This window comes from Mirounga angustirostris, unplaced genomic scaffold (assembly GCF_029215605.1).
Source record: "Mirounga angustirostris isolate CCGP_5_RB_7025 unplaced genomic scaffold, mMirAng1.0.hap1 SCAF_6, whole genome shotgun sequence".
Classification (NCBI taxonomy): Eukaryota; Metazoa; Chordata; class Mammalia; order Carnivora; family Phocidae; genus Mirounga; species Mirounga angustirostris.
Window position 1 is genome coordinate 114,958,595 of NW_026991714.1, and position 27,028 is coordinate 114,985,622.

Consider the following 27,028-nt stretch of genomic DNA (forward strand, 5'->3'; position numbering starts at 1 on the left):
GATTGGAGGTTAGAGCCCCCCAGAGAGGGGCCAGGCTGGTGGCTGTGGCATCATTTAGATGGGAGATAATGGAGGCTGCAGGGGCAGGGGTTGGAGCAGTGGAAATCAAAAAACACACAAGAAAATTCTGTTGAACCAAGGCTGGGATGAGCAAAAGAAGAGGGCTGCCATGGACAGAGGCCCTGGACTCTCTGTAATCAGGCAGTGAGGAGAAAGGCCACTGGGGTGTGGCAGATGTGGGAGGTATGTGATTCTCATGGTTCTGTTGGATCTGCAGAGCATGGGAGGAACAAGCCAGAGGAAGGGGGTTGAGAGTTTAGGCCCACTTCTAGCCCGTGAGAGGGTAGGAACCTCTCTGGGTGGGCACAACTGCCTGACCTGTGTCTTGTTCAGCAAAGCGTGAGCTGGATTTTACCCCATTTTGCTCCTGGGATCAGTGGTACACGTGCGGACAGCTCTTCCATGCAGGGGCCAGGTGGACCCCATCTGAGAAGGGAGATGCACACTCCTGCCTCCAAGCAAAGCTGAGGGGCTTATAGAGGAGTAAGACCCTCTGGAGCAGGGCCAGGCCCAGTGTCCACATGTTTCTACAGTTTTTGGAGATAGCCGAGCAAGTTTCTGGTTGGTGTCTTCAAAGTGGAAATGGCCCAGATAGGGAAGCCAGGGCTGTACGAGAATTAATAGAAGGGATGAGAAATCACCACAGCCAGTTGCTAAAGTACCAAAGACAAGCTCTTTGCAGGAATTCTGTGCCTGGCCTGACAAGGACCCAAAAGCGAAATGCATTTGCTCCAAGGTCCCTGGTCTCTAATGGCTGCTCTGTGGGTGAGCCCTCTGCCTACCAGGTACACTAGGGCCTCCTGTAAGACTCTCCATGCCCATGTGTGGGAACCGAGATCTCAGAGACGGGACACCTGTGTGGGCAGGGTGACCACGGACTTGCCATTGGCTCCCTCCCTGAATGTGTGCCCAGGCCCACTGTCCCAGCCCCAGACACAGAGCAGCCCTGCCCCTGGTGGAGGAAGAGAAGCTGGCTAAGGCCAGCAACTGGGTGACAGCTGAATGAAGGGCAGACCTGGCCCGGGTCCCTGGTAAGGGAAATGACATTTTTGACTGTCCAACTCTGAGCACTTTACCCATTATCTCTTTTAAAAATCATTGTGGAAAATTTCAAACACACGCTGCAGTAGAGAAAATAGTAAGATGAATCCCCATGTATCTATCCATCACTTCAGGTCCACAATGTTCAACTCATGGCCAATCTTGTCTCATCTCTATCACTACCCACTTTTCCCCACTGCACGGAATAACTTTGAAGCAACATCCCAGACATTGTATCATCTCATGCATAAATGTTTCTGTATACTTATTTTCTCTTTAAAGAAATCACGAAACACAAATAAAAATTGTAGAAAGGGAAGCAAGTGTGCAGAATGGGAAGGCTTTAGCAGTCACTGGGGGAGTGATCAAGCAGTTCCTGGTCTTTCTTTCTGGCATGTTTGTATTTGTCTCCTGCTGCTGTGTGATTTTGGTCTTGCTGAGGCTGAAGGCACAATGAGCCTCAGAGAACTTGGTGCCCCTGTCTCCGGAAGGAGGGGAGGGACCGACGAGGACACAACGCTTTTGAGTTTGGTGCTTCGGCACTTCCGAGTTCAGGGCATGCACAGCACTTATGGAGGAGGCCTCAGCTGTCACTCACCCGGGGGAAAGGTTCATGGGGCAGGAGAGCCCCAGGGCTGAGAAGAGATTTTTGAAAATAGAAAGAAATGGGCTTTGACATGAAGGGAAGTCAGTGGTGGACTAGCAGGTAGCAGCTGAGGAAGTCAAAATGCAACTGTGAAAACAGAAGTCAGAGTTCCCAGAGTCTGTCTACTGTAAGAGTTTCAGTCAAGAATCTGTAAGAAATTTTAAAAATCTGAAATTCAGAAGATTGTCATGGGGACTGTTTTACTTAAACTTGTTGTAAATTCAACATGATGTTTTGGGGAAGAGAGAAAGGATTTTCCCAGGAGATGAATGTGCCTTTAAGAGAGATGTGTGGAAGCAGGTGGCCTAAATTTGGGGGGGAATTAAGACACATGAGGACTTCTAAAATTAGGCCAGAGGACCTAGAGGGGGTGCGATCCTGATAGTACGTTCTCACTGGCATGGCAGAAGGGCAAGGAGACAGCCTCTGTCAGCAAATCAAGAGAGGAGCTGGAGGGACAAAGCCACTGGAAATCATAGGAAAGAGAAGAGTGATTCAGAAAACCTAAAATCAAGCACTTGATGAGAAATCACAATGCTGTGTTGTTGGAAAACCCCATTGTGTTCAGTGGTGGGAAAAGTCTAGTGAGCAAGTAATTAAATGGGACTATGTGTGAGAGGAATAAAACCACTCGGACACAAATGAAAGTATGATTTAAAAAGAGACTTTGAAAAGTATAAATCCCTCTATGGATGTGAGCACAGTGACTAAGGCCATCTGCTAAATGGAATCTTGGTTTTTGTAATTGCCATGGGCAAGGCTGCCAGTGACTTACTTTCTCCTGATGCTTTTCCAGAGATAACTGACCCAAAAAATAGTGTTACTCTCCCCAGCCTGGCCTTTGAGCTCTTCGTGGTATGTCTGGACTGGAATTATTTCCAGAAAGGACTTCCATTACTCTCTGGTTGTAGATGCATTAGGGAGCAAGAAAGGGAAAAATGATGAGGTCCACTATCTTATTTCTCAAACCCTGAAGTTTCCTTTTTCACTGACGCTGAAGTTACGTAGCATGAATCATGGCCCTGGTCTTGCAGGAAGTGGTGTTCCAATGCCACACCCAGAATGGACCTTCCCAGGGGAGCAAGGTATCCAGGTGATGGAGGTGGGAACACAGCATCGTAGGCTCATGGGAAGGCAGCCAGGCTGGGGCAACACCTGTGTGCATGTGTGTACGTGTGTGCATGAATTGCCCTAGAGGTTTTTTTCAAGTGGTCTGGGCACCCAACCAGGGTGCTCTCTCTCATTTCCACCATCCCTTTGACATACTCACACACGTGTACACATACACACACACACACACACCATTCTTCAAACAATTGATGTTAGAACCCACTCATCGCATCATCATTGAGAGGTGACCAGGAAGGAGTTGGTTGGAACAAGAGACTCCATATGAGAAGTGAATGTGGACAATAGGTCCCGACAGCAGAGGATTTGAAAGAGCAGCAACATCACCCACACAGCATTACTATCCAGAACAAGAGGGAAGGACAATCACGGGCTGATGGAGACAGTGGCTTTTCTTTTTCCATTTTAAGGAAATCTTAAATGTTACAAGTCTATTGAAAGTCCTTGTTATAGGAGTTTGAAAAATAGAAGTAAATGAACAAAGCAAACACTGATACCTTTAATGATGTTTCTTTACCAAGTGGATCATTTGTGAGACATCCTTATCTTCATAATAGAAGGATAATTAACATCACTAATTATCTAATTAAGTTCATTAAGCATCCACCAACAGTGCACCGTGAAGTTGACATTATGTTCTACTGTCAACAAATGCTTTTGATTTCTTAGGAAGTAATTAAAATGTAAATTAGCATGCAATTATATGCACAGGGGAAGTTTTGAATTAGATATTCATTTCAAAACTGCTTAGAGCAACATAGTTTTTGTTTTTTTCTTCAATAAAAGCAGACATTTTGCTATTAATGGTATATATTAAAGTTGCCATTCTGTTGTTCAGTGTTTGAATCATTGCCAGGTTAGAGTGCTTACATGACACAGAGTATTTAGTTGATAGGTTTGCTACTGTGCTTTGTGCTTTTGCTCTTATTTGATCATTTTATTTAATACATTGGTTTGTTTGTGTCTAAAAAATCACAACTGATTTTTTTTTTTTTCTAAAAACTTTCTGTCACTTAAATCTCTAGCTGACTTTGCCCTTTAAAGGTGTTTTAGGTCAAGTACTTTAATTTATTCTTTCCGTCAGGTTAGATTCAGGGAATGTAATCAGTGGCTTGCTAAACGCAGGTCCCACACAGGCCCTTCCCTACGCAGGAAAGAAGGAAGCCGCACAGAGCAAACTTGTGGTCCAGCCATCCTTGATTGCAAGTTCACATTTCTGGGCTTTTTAGGGCGGCTCCTTGGTTTCTGATGAAATATTATAACTTAATTTATTATAATGAGATATTATAACTTTTGTGCTAAATACAGCAACCTCATCAGATTGGGACCCTTCCTGAAACATTACAGAGTCCCCAGACATTTGCTGGAAAAGAAAGTCCCAAGACAGAAGCCACCATGCCCAAATCCCCAAAGTTCTCATTTTTTAAACAATCCCAATTAAATCCTGGACTGCCCATGTTTGTTTTTTTTTTTTAAAGATTTTTTATTTATTTATTTGAGACAGAGAATGAGAGACAGAGAGCATGAGAGGGAGGAGGGTCAGAGGGAGAAGCAGACTCCCTGCCGAGCAGGGAGCCCGATGCGGGACTCGATCCTGGGACTCCAGGATCATGACCTGAGCCGAAGGCAGTCGCTTAACCAACTGAGCCACCCAGGCACCCCTGCCCATGTTTTATTAAAGTTCATGGTTTATTGTCAGAGCTCAGTGGGTTGGATGCCCACCTCCCCCGTCTTCTAGTATGAAGATACTGGGCGATTTGAGCATTGACCTGATGTTATTTGTTTAGTGAGGAGGAAAAGTCTCTGCTGATGGTATTGAACATCCCCAATCACTTTCTGGATGATGTTTCCATGGATGGATTTAGGTGTTGCCAGATCCAGGCCCCTCAGTTTTGTGTGAACGAGATTTCAAATAAATGTAGAGAGAATACGATGGCATAAGAGAGGCTGTCCCTTATTCTCTTAAAAGGGTCAATGGCAGGGTTTGGCCATGAGTAGAACCTGCTGAACCACTAGCTGCTCATCATTGTGGGCGCAGACATCCCTATAGTCCAGGCAGAGAGAAGCTGGTCTCCTGGGACAGGTGGGAGACAGGGAGCATGGTACAGGGACTGGTGGGTGGACCTGAGATTGGCTGGACTATGACAAGCAGTGACATCATGCCAGAGGAAACCCACATAGGGCTCTCCATAGAGATAGGCAGTTTTGGGGGTGGGCCCTGACTTCTGTTCCAGCTAGCAAGCTGTGAGCTGTGGGGTGGTCTCTGCCTTCGTTCTCATTTGTCAGTCCAGAAGGGGCTTCCTTTTTCCCATTCATGTAAAGGATAGTGGCTATGTTAGTGGAGACCTTGGCCTGACCGAGGGATCCCACTGCTAAAATCAGATGATGCTGACCTTCTTCAAGTAGACAGCAAGCACCTACCTCAGTGAACAGATAGAATTTTCTCTATCAGAATTTTCCCCTCAACTGTTTATTCCTAAAACTTACCTTAAAATGTGATCTGCTATATCATGTCTTCTTAAGAAAGTCCACACAACAAATGAATAATTGATACCAACATGGCTTCATCCCATGGCTGGCTTGCGGTCCTGCCTCTTGCTAATCACACATTTCCTCATCTGTGACTGGCACGAAAGGGTGGCAGCGTCACCGTGCTCCACAAAAGTACCATGACACCAAGGGCTCTCCCACCTGAGAGTGGTCCAAAGCCACCCCTGAATGCTTTTCTGGTCATTCAGCCTCACAAGAAATGGGGCTAAAGTTGCTTTTGGCAGCAAGATGATAGCTTGAACCTTCTCCAAGAGAGCAGGCACTGAGGTTATGCAAGTTCCACAAATCAATGGAATATGCTCAACAGCAGGTCCTGACCACTGCCCTTTGAAAGGTGCATTGAATCTAAATTATGTTTGAAAAGTCTTTAGGGACATCTTTCTCCAAAGAGGTCTATCCAAACAGAAACATCTAGTCTGAAAAAGTTAACTAGATCATCTCACCTCCTTCTCCTTCTGCTATTTATTTTCTGATTTTCTTTCTTTCTCTTCTTTAGTATATTTTAAAGATTTTATTTATTTGAGAGAGTGAGCAAGTGAAGGGTGGGGCAGAGGGAGAAGCAGACTCCCCGCTGAGCAGGGAGCCCAATGCTGGACTCAATCCTAGGACCCCAAGATCATGACCTGAGTCGAAGGCAGACACTTAACGAACTGAGCCACCCAGGGACCCCTCTTTTGTAGTATTTTTATTATAAAATCAGGCTATGTTCGTATGCCATTTATGATGGGTGTCATTGAGGATTGTTTCAAAGTAACTTGAGGTCCAAGTCTTCAGCCCAATACCCAATATTTTAATGTACATAAATATCTCATCCCATGCAATTCAACAACACATGAATTTATTGAATAGACATAGCATTCCTCACTAAAAATACAGAGATGAATAACCCATGAGCCCCATATTTAAAGAATCCGTGTGCTGTTTATTGATCTCCCTACTTAGATGGCATCTAAGAAGAATCACAGTAGATGGGTTTCTGAAAAAAAAAAATGTCTATAGGTCAAGATTTTGTAAATTGAAACAGATTTGAAATTAATTTAGGAATGTGGCAATTTAAAGGAATCCTAGGTTGAATCCTTTTGAAAACTGAATATAGTCCTTTACTTTAAGGACAAATTATACCCAGGAATCTATTTTGAGGTTCGGATTTTTGTATATTAGATTTCCTCATGTGAGAGGCACCTGCATTCCAAAAACTAATATGGTATTTGAGGGGAAGGTATCGTCATCCTAAGAAATGCTTTCAATTTTGAAAAATTATGACCTAAGGATGGGGGAAACACATTTTTGTTTACTTCTCTAAATATGAGTTTTTAAAACTTAAATATACTCATCAATGCAAAAATGCTTTTGAGTTCATGAGACAGAAATGTCCCCAACTCTATAAATGAGAAACCGGCAGATGGTCGTGGAGAGGAGGAGCGCAGGGCCCTCCCAAGGTGATGCTGCCATTCACAACCTGCTAGGGCCTGCTCCCAGCTTGGCCGCCAGGCGCCTGCCATGTGAGTTACAGCCGCCTTCTCGCCCTGGGACCCATCTATTATGAGAAACCATTTTGGTTAATTAAAAAAGTGTTTCGAAGTCTCAGAACAGGAAGTTCTGAAATTTTCTTCTCTTTGCTATTGCCGATGGGGGCTGGTGTCAACTTGGCTCTGTGGCCTGGAATAAGAGGGAGGGTGGGGACAGCAGAAGGAAGCATGGCCGTCCAGTCCTGGGGGCCTGGGAGAAAGGTTCAGAGGTTCTTGGGTGCTGGTTGATCTACTAATTAGGGGTGACGAAGGGAGTAGCTGAGGTTGTTGAGTAAAACAAAAGTGCAATTGAATGAGCGTGTGTCTGATCAGTTCTTACAGATGGTCCCCAACTCATGGATTTCTATGTTTTGGAGCTTCTGTATGGGCTGGGGTGCCAGGTGAGGTGTCTGCTCTTGGTTTCGGGAAAACAGAACTGTAAGTGAAAGGGAATAGATGAGAAAATATTAGATAGTGTGACATAATCTGAAGGAAATAGATAATGTGCTAGAGACTGCCTTTTGATCACTGTGGGTTGGAAGCTATGGTGAAGTCGAGAGGAAAGAGGAACCATCCAGCATCTGGGGGATGTGGACTCCCAAAACAAAGCCAGCTAGTGCCAAGGCTTTACGGTGGGAGTGAGTTTGTATATTGGAGAACAGAGAGAGAGAGAGAGAAGTCCGTATATCAATGGAGCATGGAGCTCAAATGGGAGAGTGGTCCAGGAGGAGGGTGCGGTGTAGGAACCAGTTGTCATGTGCCCTTCCAGCTTCTCTGGAGGATCAGAAAATATGTCGGTGTCTATGACTCCATCTGCATCTACATTTCCATGTCTCTCTCATCTTTAAGCACACATTTCTTTTCCAGACATTCCCTCTTTCAACGTTCTATGCACATTCATTGATTTCCTCTTATATCCCAGGCCCTTGGCTTAAGGCCAGTGGATACAGTCCCTGACCTGGGAGTCTGGCCTTCTAGGAGGATGAAAAAATTACATTGTAACAAGGGGTTAAGGCTCAGGAGGTGCCCAGAGGAGAGGGGGCCTCACTTGGGCTTTTTGGAGGAGTTTGAACTAGAGGAGGAGGAGGAGGAGGAGGAGGGAGAGGAGGAAGGATGTGAGGGAAGATTGGTAGGGAGGAAGGGGCCCCTCCAGGTGCAGAGGGACAGTTGTGACCATCTGCCTTGTGGCTCAGCTGCTAGTCTGGCTTTAGTGAAATATCATATCCAGTTTATCTTAATTTCATGTATTTATTTATATCCCGATTCACTCCTCAGAGGATTTATGGTACCTTTAGATGAGGATGCATGTAATAAAATAAAGAAATGAGATCAGGAAAAATAATAATAGAAGAAGAAAGCCAATTCCTGGGGAATGAAGATCATAAACATGCAGTCTATAAAGAGTTACAGTCAAGCATCCACGCTGTACTTTAGCTTTCTGGCTGCCCTTGTGGGGAAGGAGGCGACATAGTTCGTACATTTATTCCCCACCCATCAGTTACGCTTCTGCCAAGAGGTGGAAGTGCCTGAGCACAGGGACAGAGGGAGAACAAAGCAGATGGCCCCGCCCAGCACCTCCTTGCCACCTCCACTGTGAGTTTTTTAAAGATCCGATCTGACCCTGTCCTGTCCCTGATCAAAAACCAGCATGTCCAGGAGGGGACCCAGACCCACAGCCACACTACAGGAAACCTGACCTCACTGCTTTTCTCAGCCCACCCCTCACCCCCGTCCCGCACCGTCTGCAAGTCAGACCCACTTCTGTATTTTGTTATAACGCACCCTGTCTTCTCCCATCTGTACTGTTGGGCAAATGTGGGCCTGTCTGCCTGGAAGAGCCACCCCCCTTCATAGGACCAACTGCTTAACCTGGACTTTAAACACCGTGCCCCTTCTGAAAGCCTGCCAAGCCCTCTCCAGCCTGGCTGGGGCCCTGCATAGCCACAGCTCTATTTGTCCTCACAATGGCTGCAGGTGTGAGGACCCAGCCTGAGGGACAAGGAAGGGTTGGTGTTGATTATGTTACCTGTGAGCCGCATACAGCCCCACCGTGGGTGCCTACTGGCCAGTCCTGGTGTGGCCCCCGAGAGAGCTGAGGTGAACAGGTGTGCGCAGCATCAAGGAGGACAGGGATGAGGTCAGGGCTGCCTTCAGGTAACTCCTGCTGTGGGTCCCCGTTGCAACCAGGGCCCCCCTGAGGCCTCAGGCCAGGGGTTTTGCTCTGGAGGCGGCAGTGACAGGGTAGTCCTGGCCACAATGGCCTTGGCTCTCTTCTTAAAGCCTAAAGAAGGAAGCCTCCCTATAAACTGCAGCTGCCATTTGTTTTCTCTCTCTCTGAAATGTTAGTTGCTGTGTGCAGGCTGCTTCCATGCTAGGCATCATCTGGAGAGAAAGAAGCCATATGAGTTTACCAGGGCCGCCATAACCCAGCAGTGCAGACTGGGGGCTTCACCAGCAGACATCTCTTTTCTCACACTTCCCATCCGTCTGAGCTTTGTGGTGGCCCTGACACCCAAGAAGGCGGTGAAGAGGAGGGGGGAGGGTGGCTTCCTTGAGAAGGCCTGGTACCTACGGTTCCAGAGCTTTTGTCCTTTGCTACACTGGAGTGTTTTGTTTGTTTGTTTTTAAGTAGTCATGCTCCTTGTACTCATGACGATTGAATTTAATAAAAGCATCACAGTTCAAAAAAGACAAATTAGAAACCACCGTTCATCTTAGAAATTAATATGTGAGTGAATTTAACGAGAGATGAATTGAGCTGTGGTGATCTGGTCCCTCCTCAGCCACTCTGAGCACCAGTTGTTTGTCATTATTGCTGGAAATATGATTATTACCCCAGTGTTGCTTGACATTTATTAAGAATCCAGGGGCTATGTCTCCATAGCAGAGAAAAGTGCAATTATCTGGGCACTTGGAGGAAAGAGCATTTCCTGGCCCGAGTCGTCCGAGTAGATATCCTGTAAAGACCCCTTGACGATGACCGTGCCTTGTTCACTGGGCATACACCCCCTCTTCCTATCAGTCTGCTAACATTTGATGGGTGCACATGTAGATATTATACGTGGCTTACCACAAACAGGGAAAGCATTTAATTGCTTTTGTCAGGGAACCCAAACCGGGTCTCCACCAAGGACTTACATTTAACGATAGATGTGTCAGCCTTATACAGAGAAGGCATAACAGAAAAACTTTATTGAATGTTTCACAACCAGGAAAATACTGAATTTCAGATGGGTTTAAAGTGCAAGGGGCATGAGGACCAGATCCATAAGTGTTGCCACTGACCCTGAGGGTCGCCTAAATCCTGACCCCATGGAGTGTCCCACTCCTGGCAGGGAATTACCAGCTGCAGAGAATTTGGCCGGCAGAGTGACAAGGGTCTATGAGCTGCATTTCAGTCTCTCAAACTTTGATTGTTGCCTCTCTTTTCCTGGCCCTTGGGGACAGAGATGGACAGTGTCCCTGAGGAGATTATTCTAATCGGGGGAAGGGGCTGGTGGGAAACGAGCCACTGTAATTCAAAATTCTGCTTTCAGAGGGTTCCGCTCTGCCATGGGAGCCCTGAGGAGGCGTTCCAGGAAAGAGCAGAGTGTTCATGATGGTTTCATGTTAACTACAAAATGTGCACACAGACCCAGTTTCTTCTGTTGCTCACTGCCACTCGGTGACATTGCACTGTTAATCAAATCTCTCATCCTCTCAGCCCCCACCAATGGAGGAGAGGGGACCGGTGAATGACAGTGAGAATGACCAATGAGAACATGAGATCCGGGGGCGGGGGGGGGGAAGTCTCTTCCACATCTGGTTTCATTCCTGTCTTGGTGAATGGGAGTTCACCTGAGTTTGATTTGAACCTGTCTCTTTTTCCTTTGGCCAGAGACAGTCAGATGTTAAAGGAATCCAGATTTGACATTAAAATCAAACAGCATGGTTATTGCTTTTTCTTTGTGGAATTAGTAGTGAATACTTAGAAACTTCAAAAAATTGTAAAGAAGACTGATTACATTGGAATCATGTTATATAGGGTTAAATTTAAAAATAAGTTCATGAAATGAAAATCAAGTTGTCAATGATACTCTTAAAATTCCCTTATATTATTTATCAAGAACAATACCATTTATGACTTTGTGAATTCGGTACCATCCTTCTATGTATCCACCAGGCAGCTTTTCACCACTTTGGGGATTAATTACTATTTCTTTGTTAAGTGTCTGATGAAGTGGTTGGCTCATGCAATTAGGAGGAGCAAGTTTTACCAAAAATTATTTGTCTTTAAACATGAGAATTACACTTAGTAAAATGAGTTGTTTACACCCAAGGGAAATGTGGGACTATGTCCAACTGGGGGAATAGTGAGTGACTCATATCTTCCATCTCAGTTTCATGATGGGGTTTAGGTGGAAAGGTTGTGAGAATTTCATTGTATTTTCTAATACACTTTTTTTTTAAATTTTTTAAATTTATTTATTTGACAGAGAGAGAGATAGCGAGAGGGGGAACACAAGCCGGGGGAGTGGGAGAGGGAGAAGCAGGCTTCCCGCGGAGCAGGGAGCCCGATGCGGGCCTCGATCCCAGGACCCCGGGATCACGACCTGAGCCACAGGCAGACGCGTAATGACTGAGCCACCCAGGCGCCCTCTAATACACTTTTTACTTAGGAATACCTTTCATATACTTTTCATGTTCATATCCAGTACTGTTATATACTCCTCACCCAGTTTCCCCTGTTGTTAACATCTTATATTACCATGGTGCCTTTGTCAGAGTGAAGAAACTGACATTCGTGCCTTGCTAGTAACTAAACTCCAGACCTTATTTTGCTTTCACTAGTTTTCCCACAAATCCAGGATCCAGTCTGGGGCACCACATTACATTGAGTTACCATGTCTCCTTAGGCTCCTCTGATGTGTGACAATTTCTCAGACTTTTCCTTGTTTTTCATGACCTTGACAGTTTTGAGGAGTACTGGTCAGATATTTTGTAGAATGTGCCTCAATTTTGGTCTGTTTAATATTTTCTCATAATTAGCTTGGGGTTGTGGAGCTTTGGAAGGAAGATCACAGAGAGGAAGTGTGCTTCTCGTCACATTGTGTCCGGTCAGAGGCGCGTGACACCCATGTAACATCATCACATGGTCATGGTGGTGTCTGCCAGATTGCTCCGCTGCAGAGTTCCTATTGTTCCCCTCCCATACTGGATTCTTTGGAAGGAAGTCCTTAAGTCCAGCCCACCCTTAAGGGTGGCCTTCTGGCGAGGGAAACATCTACATATATTATTTGAAATTCTTCTGTCCCATTATTTATTTATTCAATCTTTTATTTGTATCAAGAGGGACTCACCCATATTTATTTTATAATTTGGGCTATAATCCATTAAGCCTGTTATTTATCTTGTGCTCAAATTGCTCCAGCTTTTTGCTGAGAGTATTTACTTGATCTCATACTTGCTTTCACTGTAGCCCTCTTGATATTTTTTCACTGATCACAGAAATGAAGCCATATGAATTTTATGTGTTTTAATGCATCCCACTGTAATCATTCTAACATTTTTGGAGTGTATATTACTCAGGATAAATTATGTTATGTTGCAGTAACAAACACCCCCAAATCTAATTGTCCTAAAATAGCAAAGGCATGTTTCTCACTTGCGCTGCAAGTACTGTGTGAGTTGGCCAGAAGTCTACTATGCCTTGTCCTCACTCAGAGACACTGGCTCATGGAGCAGCCATCATCTAGAACATTGAGTGTTGCTGTGGCAATTAAAAAAGAACTTAGCAAATTGCTCGTGAGCCCTTCAAGCTTCTGCACACTTCTCCCCAGCACACATAGCTCAAAGGTAGCAGGAAGGGTAACCATGCGTGTACCTACAAGAGGAGAGAACTGGAAATATTTGGCAAACAGCACTATTGGACTAGCATACTGTATTTTCTTTTAGGTTTTCTTTTCTGTGCAAATTCATGGATTTAATTGTTGTTATTGTTAGCATATGATTTTCTAACCTCCTTTTGAAAATGTGAATATATCAAAAACTTGGTTCCATATCATTAAATCTTTTTTGACACCAGGGCTGCAGGAAGACATCTGGCCAGAGTGGCAAAAGGAAGCTGAAATCCAGCCTTTGTTCCACTATTCAAGTCATCCATCCAGGCCTAGAACAGTGTCTGCCCAAAGGGGACACAAAGGTGTGATGTGAGCTAGTGGTGGTCCTTTGAGAGAGCATGATTTATGGTGACTGCTTAATACTCTCTCATTGAGGATAAGCCATTCTTCCATGTGTTGATATTTATGTTGTGTCATTTTGTGCTACTATAAATAGGATGGTGGAAAATCTTGTCAGTGAATAGTCGTGTATGTATCTTATAGTTTGCAAGAAATTACTAGCAGTGAAAATGGCGAGGATTCAAAAGAGATGTGCAGCATATCAGCCCTCAGTAGATACCGCCCAGGTGAAGAGTTTAGTCCCAGACCCAGCATGTGTGGTGCTCAGCTGGAGAGCCCAGGACCTCTAACTATAATCTTGGTCCCAAGTTCCTGAGCAGGGTCTGAGGGGCTGCCTTCAGATGTTGGCCTTCCTTGTGTTTGCGAGGCCACACAGCTGTGATTACAGGGCTAATGATGCTTCAAACAGACAAGTGTAACGACCGTCATCAGTGGACAGTGGGTACTTCCTGTGACGCACTGTGGCCAAGAGGATCACCAGCAGCTGGCCAGCCCCAGGGGTGCCCTGGCAAAGGCAGACCCCACCAAGCTGAGGTCAGCTCACTTACAGGTGACCCTCCAATAGGATGTGCCCCATGCCCCATTCCAAGATCTGGTCTGGATCCTGTAGCCAAATCCTTCCCTAAGGAGGCACAGGGAGAGCAGGGCATAGGCTCTAAACCAGATCTACATCCCTCTCAAATCTCCAAACGGCCTTCTGAGGCCCTTTGTTCTACTTCAGAGGTTCTCAAACTCTTTAACACACAGGCAGTTGCTAAGCAAAGGCTATTTAGTTCCAATAAGCGATGCAGAGCTCTGCTCTGAATTTGTCCCTGATCAACGTACCACATCCACGGCTGCCCAGGCAGATGGGCCTCTGCCCTTGAACCGACCCAAATCGCCCACCTCCTGTCTCCACATCCTGAGCATGACAACTTTCCAGAGCATGAAATGTCTCACAGGCCAACAAGAAAGTAACGTTTGCCTAGCACTGTGGAGACACAACAGGAGTGGAAATGCAAGTCAGGGAGACACACATGATGGCAGCATCCAGGAAGTCATCTTCCAGTGCTATGCTTCCTTGGCATCTCTTACCCTTTTACTCTTCTGTAAAATGGGAACAATCACAATACAGATTTGTCAGAAGACTAAACATTAAATGTGATAATGCATGTGGAAACTTCTTTGTCAGGTGTAAAGTGTTAGGTCCTTCTTTTCACCTCTGAGCATGAGGAGCCTCTTCCTTCCCAACTGTTCAGATGGACCTCTGTTGGGCTGCCAGTCCTATCCTCTCTTGCTTATCTGTAGAACCTGCACCATCAGGGACCTTTTCCTCTGCTTTTCAACCTTCTCCCACCTACTGCCAAGCTCCCTGCAGCCTGGTAATACATTTGAGTCATGTTCTTCTCCCTTTTATCGTGTGACTCTGCTCCACCTCTGTTTCTCTTCTTCCTGAATCAAGTTTCTTGAATGAGTTGCTTTATACTCCTTATAGTCCACTGTCTTATCTCTACATTTCTAGCTCACTCGTTGCTGTCTCATCATTCCTCTGAAATAACTCACAGAAGTTACCAATGACCAATTTCTGCAGACACATCCCATGGACATTTTCAGGCCTCATCTTACAGGACTTCTCTGGTGCATTCACTGTGGTTACATAGCCCTTGGCTTCCATGACATCTCTTTCTGATTTTCCTTAAACCTCTCTAACCTTTCTCCTCCTGGCCTGAACTTCACTAACTGTTTTCTAGGTCTTGTACCTTGTCTCATAGGTTTCCTCTCTGTACTTACTCTCTGTGAGGGAGCTTATCATCTCTCAGGGTTTGCCTAACATCTGGTTGCTCATGACTCACAAATATATCAACCTTGGACGTCTCACCTGAGCTTTATTCTAGGGAGGTGCAGCTGTACCTCCAGCACTTGAAATTCAGCAACTCCTCACATCTGTAAATTTACACTTGCTCTTTCTCTTGTTCTTGTGATCGCTCTTAATTTTGATTAGTTTAGTCTATCTAATTTAATTCATTAGGCAAACTGGAAATATTGGAGAAATTCTTACCATCTCATACAGTCACCAATTCCTACCGATTTTATGTTTCATATAGTTCTTGAATTTGACTTTTCCACTTCACTCATTCTACCATGTGATGCCACACTGTCATGGTAGTGTCCTAAGAGGGCTCCCTACTTCCAGTCTTGCCTTCATTAAATTCATTTTTCAAATTGCTGTAAGAGTGAGTTATCAGAAATGCTAATGGACCACATCAGACTTCTATTTAAAACCCTCCTTTAAGATACAGCTAAAGCAACATCTCAACCACAGAGCCTTCTCTGAACATGATTCAGGACAAGGTCCCCTCTTCTGTGTGCTTATTAGGTCCTGTGTTACCATGTCCTGTGCAGAGCGCTTGCTCAACATTGGTCATGGCAGCTCATAACCATCCATCTCTTCCATTAGACTCCATAAAACCGGATATGAGGTTCATCTTTGTACTCCAGTACCTGGAAAATAGTAGGTGAACAATGAATATTTTCTGAACTTAACAATAGAGAGCAAATTTGAAATTAGAAATGAAGTATCTGAGCAAGGATGTAAACAACCCTGGGCTATAGCTATTGTAGATGGGATATTTATTTGAAGAGGAAAGATGATTTATAACTTAACTCATACAGCATTTTATCTAATTGTGAAGTTTGAAGAGACCATCTAGGTCAACTGTTTGCAACTGATCTTATCCATGACCTACACACAAATAGTCTCTTTGGGTGACCCTTTTCAGTTTACAAAGTACTGTCAGCCTACAGTCTCATCCTCTCTTTATAACATCTCTTCAGAATAGTCAAAGGAGGTACTGTGAACCTCATATTATAGATGGTAAATCAGATTGCAAAACCTTTAAGTGGGTTTGCCCATGTACTGTGGCTAGTAAGGGTCAAGAACCAAAGTCCCTGGACTTCTACTCTTTCTACCTCCCATTCTCTCATTTAGCAACACTGAGCAACATGGAAATCTGGATATCTTTTCATATGCCTTGCTGAAGTCTGCCTGCCTGAAACTCCTTCGCTGGTCCCACTTAATTCTCTGGGGCCATCCACACAAGGCCTGTCCCTTTTTGGCAAGATGGCACATGTGCTATTTGACTGGAGCTGCTTTGTGTCCAAGTGTTCCCCAAGAGTTCTCTTCTCCTGCTGCATGTCTCCAGGGCATCATATTAGAAAGAAGTCTGGGCTTTTGCCTTAGATGTAAAATTAGTCAAATTTGTCAGCATTTTATGTCACTTGCGATGCTCATAAGGATTGCTTTACTTATAAATGTGTATAAACATGTGTAAACAGCAATATTAAAGAAAGTTTTGCAAAAAAAAGGAAATAAAAGAAAACAGAGGAATCATCCTATTCCCACTACTCCAAAACTGTAACTGGGGTTTTAAAATTGTATTGTTTTCATATTTTTGAGTCTTTGCTGATAAACATCTTTTTATCTTATCAAAATACAATATACATAGAAAAAAGTGTTCAAATCACAAATACACAGATTTAAGAATTTTAACAGAGTGAACATGTGACCAGTACCCAGATAAAAAAATGCAGCAGTAATGGTAACCCAGAAACACTGCCAAACCATGTCTCATCCTAATCACTAGTCCTCTCTTTCCACAAAGTAGGGACTATTCTGGCATCTGATATCATACATTAGTTTTTCACATTGTTACTTTTTTGTAAATGAAATAACACAGTATATATGCTTTTCTTTGGCTTATTTCACTCCAAACTATGTTTGTGCAATTTATCTGTGTCATTGCATGAAGTAGTAATTCATTCATTTTCATAGTTTTAGCACAATAATTCTCAAAACCTGTTTACCCTCTTAAAAATGATTGAGGACTCCAGGGTGCCTGGGTGGCTCAGTTGGTTAGGCGACTGCCTTCGGCTCGGGTCATGATCCAAGGGTCCTGGGATCTAGTCCCGCATCCGGCTCCCTGCTCAGCGGGAGGCCTGCTTCTCCCTCTCCCACTCCCCCTGCTTGTGTTCCCTCTCTCGCTGTGTCTCTCTCTGTCAAATAAATAAGCAAACAAACAAACAAATAAATAAATAAATAAAATGATTGAGGACTCCAAAAAGCTTTTGATTATGTCGACTGTATCTATTGATAGTTATCACATTAGAAATTAAAATGAAATTTAAAAAGTAGTGCCTTTATTAATTCATTTAAAAACAACAGTAATAAACCCATTATATTTAAACATAAATAACACTTTTAATGAATACCTTTATTTTTCAAAACAAAAAATTTTTAAAAGAATAGTATTGTTTTATATTTTTGCAAGTCTCTTTAATAACTATTTGGCTTAGTAACAAGACAGCTGGATTCTTGTATCTGCTTCTTTACTCAATCAGTTGTACTATTTTTTTTTTTTTTTGGTTGAAATAGATGAAGAAAATCTAGCCCCCTGAAGATACATAGTTAGAAAAGAAAGGAGCATTTTAATAGCCTTTTCAGAAAATTATAGACATTCTTTGATACTATACCAAAACTCAACAAGTAGTAGTTTCTTAAGGGTTAGTTGAAACATTTATCAGTGAAATTTTTGGCCTCTATTACATTAAAATGTATTGATCTATTTTGAACTTTGAATGGGTACTTTAACTCATACATGATTTTGTAACATGCATCCTAGCAGGCTTTGGGAATATTGGCTCCCTGAGTTACGTAGATCTCCCTAATGTTGACATGCTTTCTTGTGCAACATGATAAAAATCATATCACCATCAATCTTACAAGAAAAACTTTTAGCTACTGGGAAACCGTTAAGCTCAAAGAGGCAGATACATGTTTTCCAACATTCTAATATTTAAAATTTGAAAGCTAAATTTTATCTTTGGGAGCAAATAATGTCAGATTGCTTTATTCGAGATGACAGGTTTACTTTGTTTATTTTCAAGAAAATATCTGCCAAACATTCAAGTCTTAATAACTGCAATTTTGTCTTTCAATTATTCTTTCAAATAAAAATGAGGTTCTGTGACAAAAGCAGCTAGTTTAGCTTATAACTCTAACAATTGCATAGTGCTTTTTCTTGAAACAACCATCATGTTTTTTGGTATTCAGAAGAAGTGCTTTATGCATACTTCCATTTTATCACACAGACTATTAGACTGTATTAAAAAGTTAGATTTAATAAAATTAATAATTTCTACTGTTTTATCAATGACATTCTTATGTGAGGATTTTTTCCTGCCATGAGTTCTAGTGGTGAGGAATACACACAATGATTATTCTACAGTTGTTGCCAACCCCTTGGTTTAGATTATGACACTAGTTTTACTCACCTTTGCTTTTGGGTGATCAATGCAAAAGTCAACACTGAAAAAAAAGGCAAAGATGTCCCAGTGTTTTGAAAGTAGCTTTTACTTCACAGAGTCCCTGAAAGGGTTTCAGGGACCTCCAGGATTTATGGACCACTTTAAGAACCATTACTGTAAGATATTCAATATATAAATATATCATAATTGATGTATCCAATCTATTACTGAGGGACATTTGCATCATTCCCAGACTATTCAAATACTGAATAGTACTGATTAGTACTGAATAGGGACTATTTCAAACACTGCTGTTATGAACATTGTTTTAAATGCCTTTAGGAATACATATGTATGAATCTCTGTTGGGTATATATCCAGGAATGAAATTTCTAACTCCTTGAGTATGCATATATTCACTTTTTAAGATGCTACAAACAATGTTCTAAAATGGTTGTACCAATACAACAGTGTAAGAGAGTTCATTTGCTCTGTATCATAATCAAAATATGATATTATTAGCCTATTTGAATTTTGAGTATTCTCATTGTGGTTTTAATTTATGTTCCCCAGATGACAAATGATTTGACCACATTCTCATATGTCTGTTGGCCAGTAGGACATCTTTTATTTATTTTATTTTTTTAAGATTTATTTTATTTATTTATCAGAGAGAAAGAGAGAGAGTGCAAGCTGGGGGAGCAGCAGGCATAGGGAGAAGCAGGCTCCCCGCTGAGCAGGGAGCCCAATGCAGGACTCAGTCCCAGGACCCTGGGATCATGACCTGAGCCAGAAGCAGACGCTTAACCGACTGAGCCACCTAGGCGTCCCTAGGACATCTTTTAAAATTAAATGCCCGTTCAATTTTTTCTTTTTAAAAATTTCTATTATTTCTGGGGTTTCTTCCTTATTGATTTATAGCAGCTTTTTATATATTCTGGACATGAGTATTTTTTTTTTTTTAGAATGGTAAAGATAAAGCCCTCAATGACTTTTTTAAACTAAACTTTTTATCCTGAGAATTGTAGATTTATATGCAGTTATAAGAGATAATCCAGGGGTTCTTGGGTGGCTCAAATTGTATTACCACAATTTTGATTTTGGCTTGATTTTGGCTCAGGTCATGATCTCAGGGTTGTGAGATCAAGCCCAGTGTCAGGATTCACATTGAGCTTGGAGCCTGCTTAAGATTCTCTCTCTTCCTCTCCTTCTGTCCCTCCCTGGCTTGTGCATGCTCTCTCTCTCTCTCTCAAGAGGAAAGAAAAAAAGAGGAAGGAAGGAAGGAAGGAAGGAAGGAAGGAAGGAAGGAAGGAAGGAAGGATGGAAGGAAGGAAGAAAAAGAAAAGAGATACCATATACCATTTACCCAGCTCCCCCAATGGTATCATCTTGCAAAACTGCAGTAAATACCACAACCAGGAACATTTCAAACACCACAGGAATCCTTCATGTTGCCCTGTGATGGCCATTCCCACTACCTTTCCCCCTATTTTCATAACCTTTTATAACCATTAACATGTTTTCCATTTCTATAGTTGTATCATTTCAAAATATTATTTAAATAGGACCATACAGTCTCTGACCTTTTGGGATTGTCTTTTCACACTCAGCATAATTCTTTGCAAATTCATCCAGGTTGTTGTTGCATGTATCAACAACCAACAATTCATCCTTTTCATTGTTAAGTGTTCCATGGTATGGATGCATCACAATATGTTTAACCACTTGCCTGTTGAAGGACATCTGGGTTGTTTCCAGTTTTTGTCTATTATGAATAAAGCTGCTATAAACATTTATGTATGGGTTTTCAGTTTTCGTGTGAGTATAAGTTTTGATTTCATTGGGATAAATCCCCAGGGGCACAACTGCTGGGTCATATGGTAGTTGCAAAGATTTTTAAAAACACTACAGACCTGTTTTCCAGAGTGGCTGTATTGTACATTCTTACCAACAGTACATGAAGGTTCTAAATTCTCTGCATCCTCACAAGCATTTGGTGTTATTACCTTTTAATTTTAGCAGTTTGGATAGGTATATATTGATATCTCACTGTGGTTTTTTGTTTGTTTTTTTTCTTAATTTAAATTCAATTAATTAACATATAGTATGTATTATTAGTTTCAGAGGTAGAGTTCAGTGATTCATCAGACTGTATATAACACCCAGTGCTCATTACATCACGTGCCCTCTTTAATGCCCATCAACCTGTTACTCCATCCTCCCACCCCCCTCTCTCACTGTGGCTTTAATTTTCATTTTCCTAATGGATAATGATGTAGAATGTATTTTCATGTGCCTAGTTGCCATCTGTATATTCTCTAGTGAAATGTCTATTCATGTCTCTGCACATATTATAATGGATTTTTGGATACGGTGTGATATAGGGGTCCACTTTCATTCTTCTCAATGTAGATATCCAGTTTTAACAACACCATTTATTGACACACAAGATACACCACATCCCCATTGTGTATTTTTGGCACTCTTGTTGGAGAGCAATTGACTATAGATGCATGGATTTATTTCTGGGTCTTTATTCTGTTCTATTGGTTTATGTGTCTGTTTATGTCAATATTATACTGTTTTATTAATATAGTTTTTTAATATATTTTGAAGTCAGAAAATGTGGTGCCTCTGGTTTTGTTCTTCATATTCAATATTGCTTTGACTATTCAGGGTCTTTGTAATTCCATATGAACTTAAGGATGGCTTTTTCTATTTCTGTAAAGAATGCCATTAGGATTTTGATAGAGATTAATTGAGTCATAAATCACTTTAGGTAATATGGACATTTTAACAGTATTAATTCTTTTAATCCATGAATAAGGGATATGTTTTCATTTATCTGTGTCTTCTTTAATTTCCTTCATTAGTGTTCTATAATTTTTAGTGTACAAGTCTTTTAACTCTTTGGTTACATTTATTTTATTTTACTCTTTTTGTTGTTATTGTGATTGGGATTATTTTTTTAATTTCCTTTTCAGATAGTTTGTTGTTTGCATATAGAACATAACTGAATTTTGTATGTTGTATATGCTACAACTTTACTGAATTCATTTATTAGTTCTTTTTTTTTAACATATAATGTATTATTTGTTTCAGGGGTACAAGTGTGTGATTCATCAGTCTTATACAATTCACAGAGCTCACCATAGTACATCAGTGCCCATCACCCAGTGTCCATCACCCAGCCACCCCATCCCTCCCACCCCCCTCCCCTCCAGCAACCCTCAGTTTGTTTACTGAGATTAAGAGTCTCTTATGGTTTGTCTCCCTCTCTGGTTTCGTCTTGTTTCATTTTTCCCTCCGTTCCTCTATGATCCTCTGTCTTGTTTCTCAAAATCTTCATATCAGTGAGATCATATGATACTTATCTTTCTCTAATTGACTTATTTCACTTAGCATAATACCCTCTAGTTCCATCCACGTCATTGCAAATGGCAAGATTTCATTTTTTGATGGCTGCATAATATTCCAGTGTGTGTGTGTGTACCATATTTTTTTTCAGATTTTTTTTTATTCTTATGTTAATCCCCATACATTACATCATTAGTTCTAGATGAAGTGTTCCATGATTCATTGTTTGTGCATAACACCCAGTGCTCCATGCAGAATGTGCCCTCCTCAATACCCACCACCAGGCTAACCCATCCTCCCACCCCCCTCCCCTCTGGAACCCTCAGTTTGTTTTTCAGAGTCCATCGTCTCTCATGGTTCGTCCACCCCTCCGATTTCCCCCGCTTCATTCTTCCCCTCCCGCTACCTTCTTCTTCTTCTTTTTTTTTTTTCTTAACATATATTGCATTATTTGTTTCAGAGGTGCAGATCTGAGATTCAAAGTACCATATTTATTAGTTCTAACATGTTGTTTTGTTTTTGTTTTGTTTTTTTGGTTGAGTCTGTAGGGTTTTCTACATATATGATTATATCATCTGCAGACAGAGATAATTTTACGTCTTCTTTTCTGATTTGGATGCCTTTTATTTCTTTTTCTTAATTAATTATTCTGGTTAGGACTTCCAGTTGAATAGAAGTGGTGAGAGTAGACATCCTTGCTTTCTGCTGGATCTTAGAGGGAAAGCTTTCAGTTTTCCTCATTGATTATGATGTTAGTTGTGGGTTTTTCATATATGGCCTTTATTATGTTGAGGTAAATTCCTCCTATACTTCTTTTGTTGAGAGTTTTTATCATGAGTAAATGTTGAATTTTGTCAGATGCTTTCTCTGTGTCTTTTGAGGTGATTATGTGTGTTTGTGTGTGTGTGTGTTTTTCATTCTGTTAATATGGTGTATTTCATTGGTTGATTCCCAGATGTTGAATCATCCTTGCATCCTAGGGAAAAAAATCCCTCTTGGTCATGGTGTATTATTCTTGTAATATGCTATTGAATTCTGTCTGCTAGTATTTTGTTGAGGATTTTTACATCTATGTTCATCAGGAATATTGGCCTATGGTGTTCTTTTTTTCTGATGTCTGCCTGGCTTTGGTATCAAGATGATGCCAGGCTCATAAAATGAGTTTGGAAGTGTTCCCTCTTCTATTTTTCTTTTTTCTTTTTTAATTTAAGAAGGATTGGTAATAATTTTGTGGGGATACATTATGCTTTTGTATATTGCTGATTTCAATTGAAATTTTTTCTCAAAATTTCTCTCCCATCCTCTAACTACTATTTATGCTCAGGCCTGAAATTTTCTTTGTGGGAAGAGTTTTATTTATAGATTTAATTTCTATTACAGATATTGCAAAATTCAGACTTTCTATTTCTTTTTGTGTCAATTTTGGTAAGTTGTATTTTCCTGGAAGTGTATCTAGTTCATCCAAATTTCAAATGTATTAGCATAAAATTATTCATAATGATTCTTTAAATGTTTGTAGAATCTAGAATGATGTCTCATTTTCTCATTCCTGCTCCTGGTAATTTTTGCCTGTTTCCTTTTTTTTAAATCAGACTTTCTGGGGAGATTTTAAATGTATTTTCCTTGGGTTTAAATTTTTTTTCAAATTTCTTTATATATATGGTTAATTTACATGCTTATTTTTTTCTAATAATACGATAGATGATCACATATATTCCCACAAAAGAGTTTTAGCTCTATCATACATGCTTCATTATGTCATATTTTCATTTTAATTTAGGCTAAAATATTTTCTAACTTCCATTTTGATTTCTTCTTTGACCCATGGGTTACTTAAAATATTATTGCTTAATTTTTAAATTTGGGGGGATTTAAAAATATATTTGCTTGTGACTTAACCCCACTATGTTCAGGAGCATTGGGTGTTATACACAAACAATCATGGAACACTACATCAAAAACTAATGATGTACTACTATATGGTGACCAACATTAAATAAATAAATAAATAAATAAATAAATAAATAAATAAATAAAAATTTTTTAAGTGTATTCTGTGTAATTTCAGTCATTTGAAATTGTTTTACATTTGTTTTATGATCCATCCTGTGGCAGGTTTCAGTAGTGATTCCATTTGTGTATTCTGTATTATTTGATCTTCTGCATTTTTTTAAAACAATTGATTAAATCAGGTTTGCTTATTATATTCTTTAAATATTCTATATCTCTATTTTTCTTGTCAACTTACTCTATTAGTTACTGAGAGATGAGTTAACATCTTCCTGTATGGTTGTAGACTTGTTTGTTTCTCCTTTTAGTTCTGTTGTTCTATTTCTGTACATATTTTGAAGCTATGTTATTAGATGTTTCACATTTAGAACTTATACTTTCATAGTGTATTTATCCTTTATTGTTATGAAACATCCATCTTTGTGCCTAGTAACAATTCTTTCTTTAAAGACTACTTCAAGTGACATTTATATAGCTTTACCAGATTTCTTTTGGTTAGTGTTTCTCCAGTTTATTTTTTTACCATCTTTTCACTTTCAACCCTTTGTGTCCTTATTTTCAAGGAATGTCTCTTGTAAGTACATTTACTTAGGTTTTACTTTTTGATACAATGTGACTCTGTTTATCTTTTATTTGGAGCATTTAGTCTATTTACATTTAATGTAATTAATGACAATTTTAGTTTAAGTCCATCTTATTTAAAATTTTTTGGTTTTTTTGTTTTTTGTTTTCTAAAGATTTCATTTACTTATTTGACAGAGACAGAGACAGCGAGAGCAGGAACACAAGCAGGGGGAGTGGGAGAGGGAGAAGCAGGCTTCCCGCTGAGCAGGGAGCCTGATGTGGGACTCGATCCCAGGACCCTGGGATCATGACCTGAGCCGAAGGCAGCCGCTTAGTGACTGAGCCACCCAGGCGCCCTAAAACTTTTTGTTTTTATATCTGTTAATTATTCCTTTTTTTTCCCTCTTCCAACATATTATCAACTACTTTAAGTTATTGTCCTTCCCTCCTATTAGCTGAAAGTCACATCTTCTTTTATTTTGTTTTTAGTGGTTACCCTAGAAATTATAGCAGCATGCACATTTGCTCTATTGGAGTCTAATGTAAATTAGACCCTTTTTCCAAATTCTTTTTTTTTTGTATCAGCCTTTAGAGATTATTTTTATTTTTTATTTTTTTATTATTATGTTATGTTAATCACCATACATTACATCATTAGTTTTTGATGTAGTGTTCCATGATTCATTGTTTGCGTATAACACCCCGTGCTCCATGCAGAACGTGCCCTCTTTAATACCAATCACCAGGCTAACCCATCCCCCCACCCCCCTCCACTCTAGAACCCTCAGTTTGTTTCTCGGAGTCCATAGTCTCTCATGGTTCGTCTCCCCCTCCGATTCCCCCCCTTCATTCTTAATTGAAGAAACTTAGAGCACTATTTCATTTACTCTGCCCACCTTCTGTTACTTTTTCATATATTTTAATTCTTCATTTTTCAGTTCCCATTTTCAAATCCCATTATTATTCCTATAGTATTTTCCAACAGCCAATATTCATTTAGATATACTAATATACTTACCATTTCCATAGTCTTTCATTCATTCCAAAGATTCAGACTTCAATATGGAATTATTTTTATTCTACCTAAAAAGCTCCTTCAGTGTTTCACTTACACAGTTCTACTGGTGACACATTCAGTGTCACCTGAAAATGTTTTAGTTTGTCTTTATTTATTTATTGTCTTTATTTATAGTTTGTCTTTATTTTTGAAAGATATTTTCACTGGGTAGAGACTTTGAGTTTGTCAGGGTTTTTTGTTGTTTTGTTTTTTTTCAGGAATTGAAAATGTTTCATTTTTCAATGCCTCTAATTCTTACTGTCGCTTCTTAAAGATAATATAATGTTTTTTTTCTGTCTTTTTGAATATTTTTTGTCTTTTTTTTTTGCAGTTTCATTGTGATGGGTTTATGTGTGATTTTCTTATATATTTCTTATTTCAGGATTATAGAGTTTCTCAAATTTGTGGATCACTGCCTTTCATCTATTTGGGAAGATTCTCATTAACTTTTCAGATATTGCTTCTGATCCATTCTTTTATCTCCTCTCCTTTTGAGACACCAGTCCACATATGCTAGATGCTTTGTCTATTATATATGTATCTAACTGTATTTATCTCTTAAATATTTTCCATATTTTTATCTCATCATATTTAGCAAGAATATTTCTTCAAGTTCACTTACCCTCTGTTCAGGTGTATCCACTCTGCTGTTAAACTTCCCTATGGAGTTTCTAATTTCAATTAGTTCATTTCACAGATTTAGAATTTTTATCTGGTTATTTTTCATAGATTCCATATCTCATGCAAAAGTCTCATATTGCATTTTTTTGGACCATATTATTTGCATTATTTTAAGGTCCGTGTGTGATAACTCTAATACCTGGGTACATGTGGGTATTTTTTGTTATCTGTTTTTCTGTTGGCCCTTTTTATGGGCCCTTTTGGTAATTTCTGCTTGACCACTGAACGTTTTGTATGAAAATTCTCCATTTGATCCTTCTCCAGAAAGGAGAAGGCATGTATTTGGAGTGGGACAGATGTATTCTGGCATGTATTTGGAGTGGGGGCAGATCACCATAATGTACTCAGAAGTTAAGCTCATTGGAAGTTGGGTTTCAGCTTTCTAAGACCTGATCTATTTCCAATTTGCCTTTATTCCTATGGTGCAGCTCTTCAGAAATCCCACTTTAAAACCCATCTCCTGTTGGTTTCTACAAATCACACTGCTTATGAGTCAGCAGCTGCTTAAAGAACATCAGTGCAGAAAGCTAGGCTTACTTGTCTTTACTCTCCTATTTCTGGACTCTTGGTCCCTTATGGTCTACATGTCTTGGTGAGCCTGAATTCCAGTTCTTGTCTTCTTAGCCACCTGAAAGGATCAAAAGCTCTGTTAAGCTTCTCTGCTTTTTAGCCATCACTTTCTGCTTGACTTCTCAACTTTTTGTGTTATTTGCAAACTTGCAAATATCTCAGGGGCAAAAAAATCATAGATATCGGTCATTGGGCACATCTCAGTGAGTTTTCTTTATCTCCAAGATCTTGACTCCTTAAGTCTTGGCTCTCTTAGTAGCTCTCTGCTATCTCAAAGCAGATTATTGGGGCACCTGGGTGGCTCAGTCGGTTAAGCGTCTGCCTTCGGCTCAGGTCATGATCCCAGGGTCTGGGA

At 40.6% G+C, this 27,028-nt stretch overlaps 1 protein-coding gene across 1 annotated transcript in view; it reads left to right on the plus strand.

Annotated features, from left to right (window-relative positions):
• WDFY4 (WDFY family member 4) overlaps nucleotides 1–27,028 on the plus strand; it is a 291,643-nt gene that overhangs the window by 144,286 nt on the left and 120,329 nt on the right. The gene's annotated exons all lie outside the window — the stretch shown is intronic.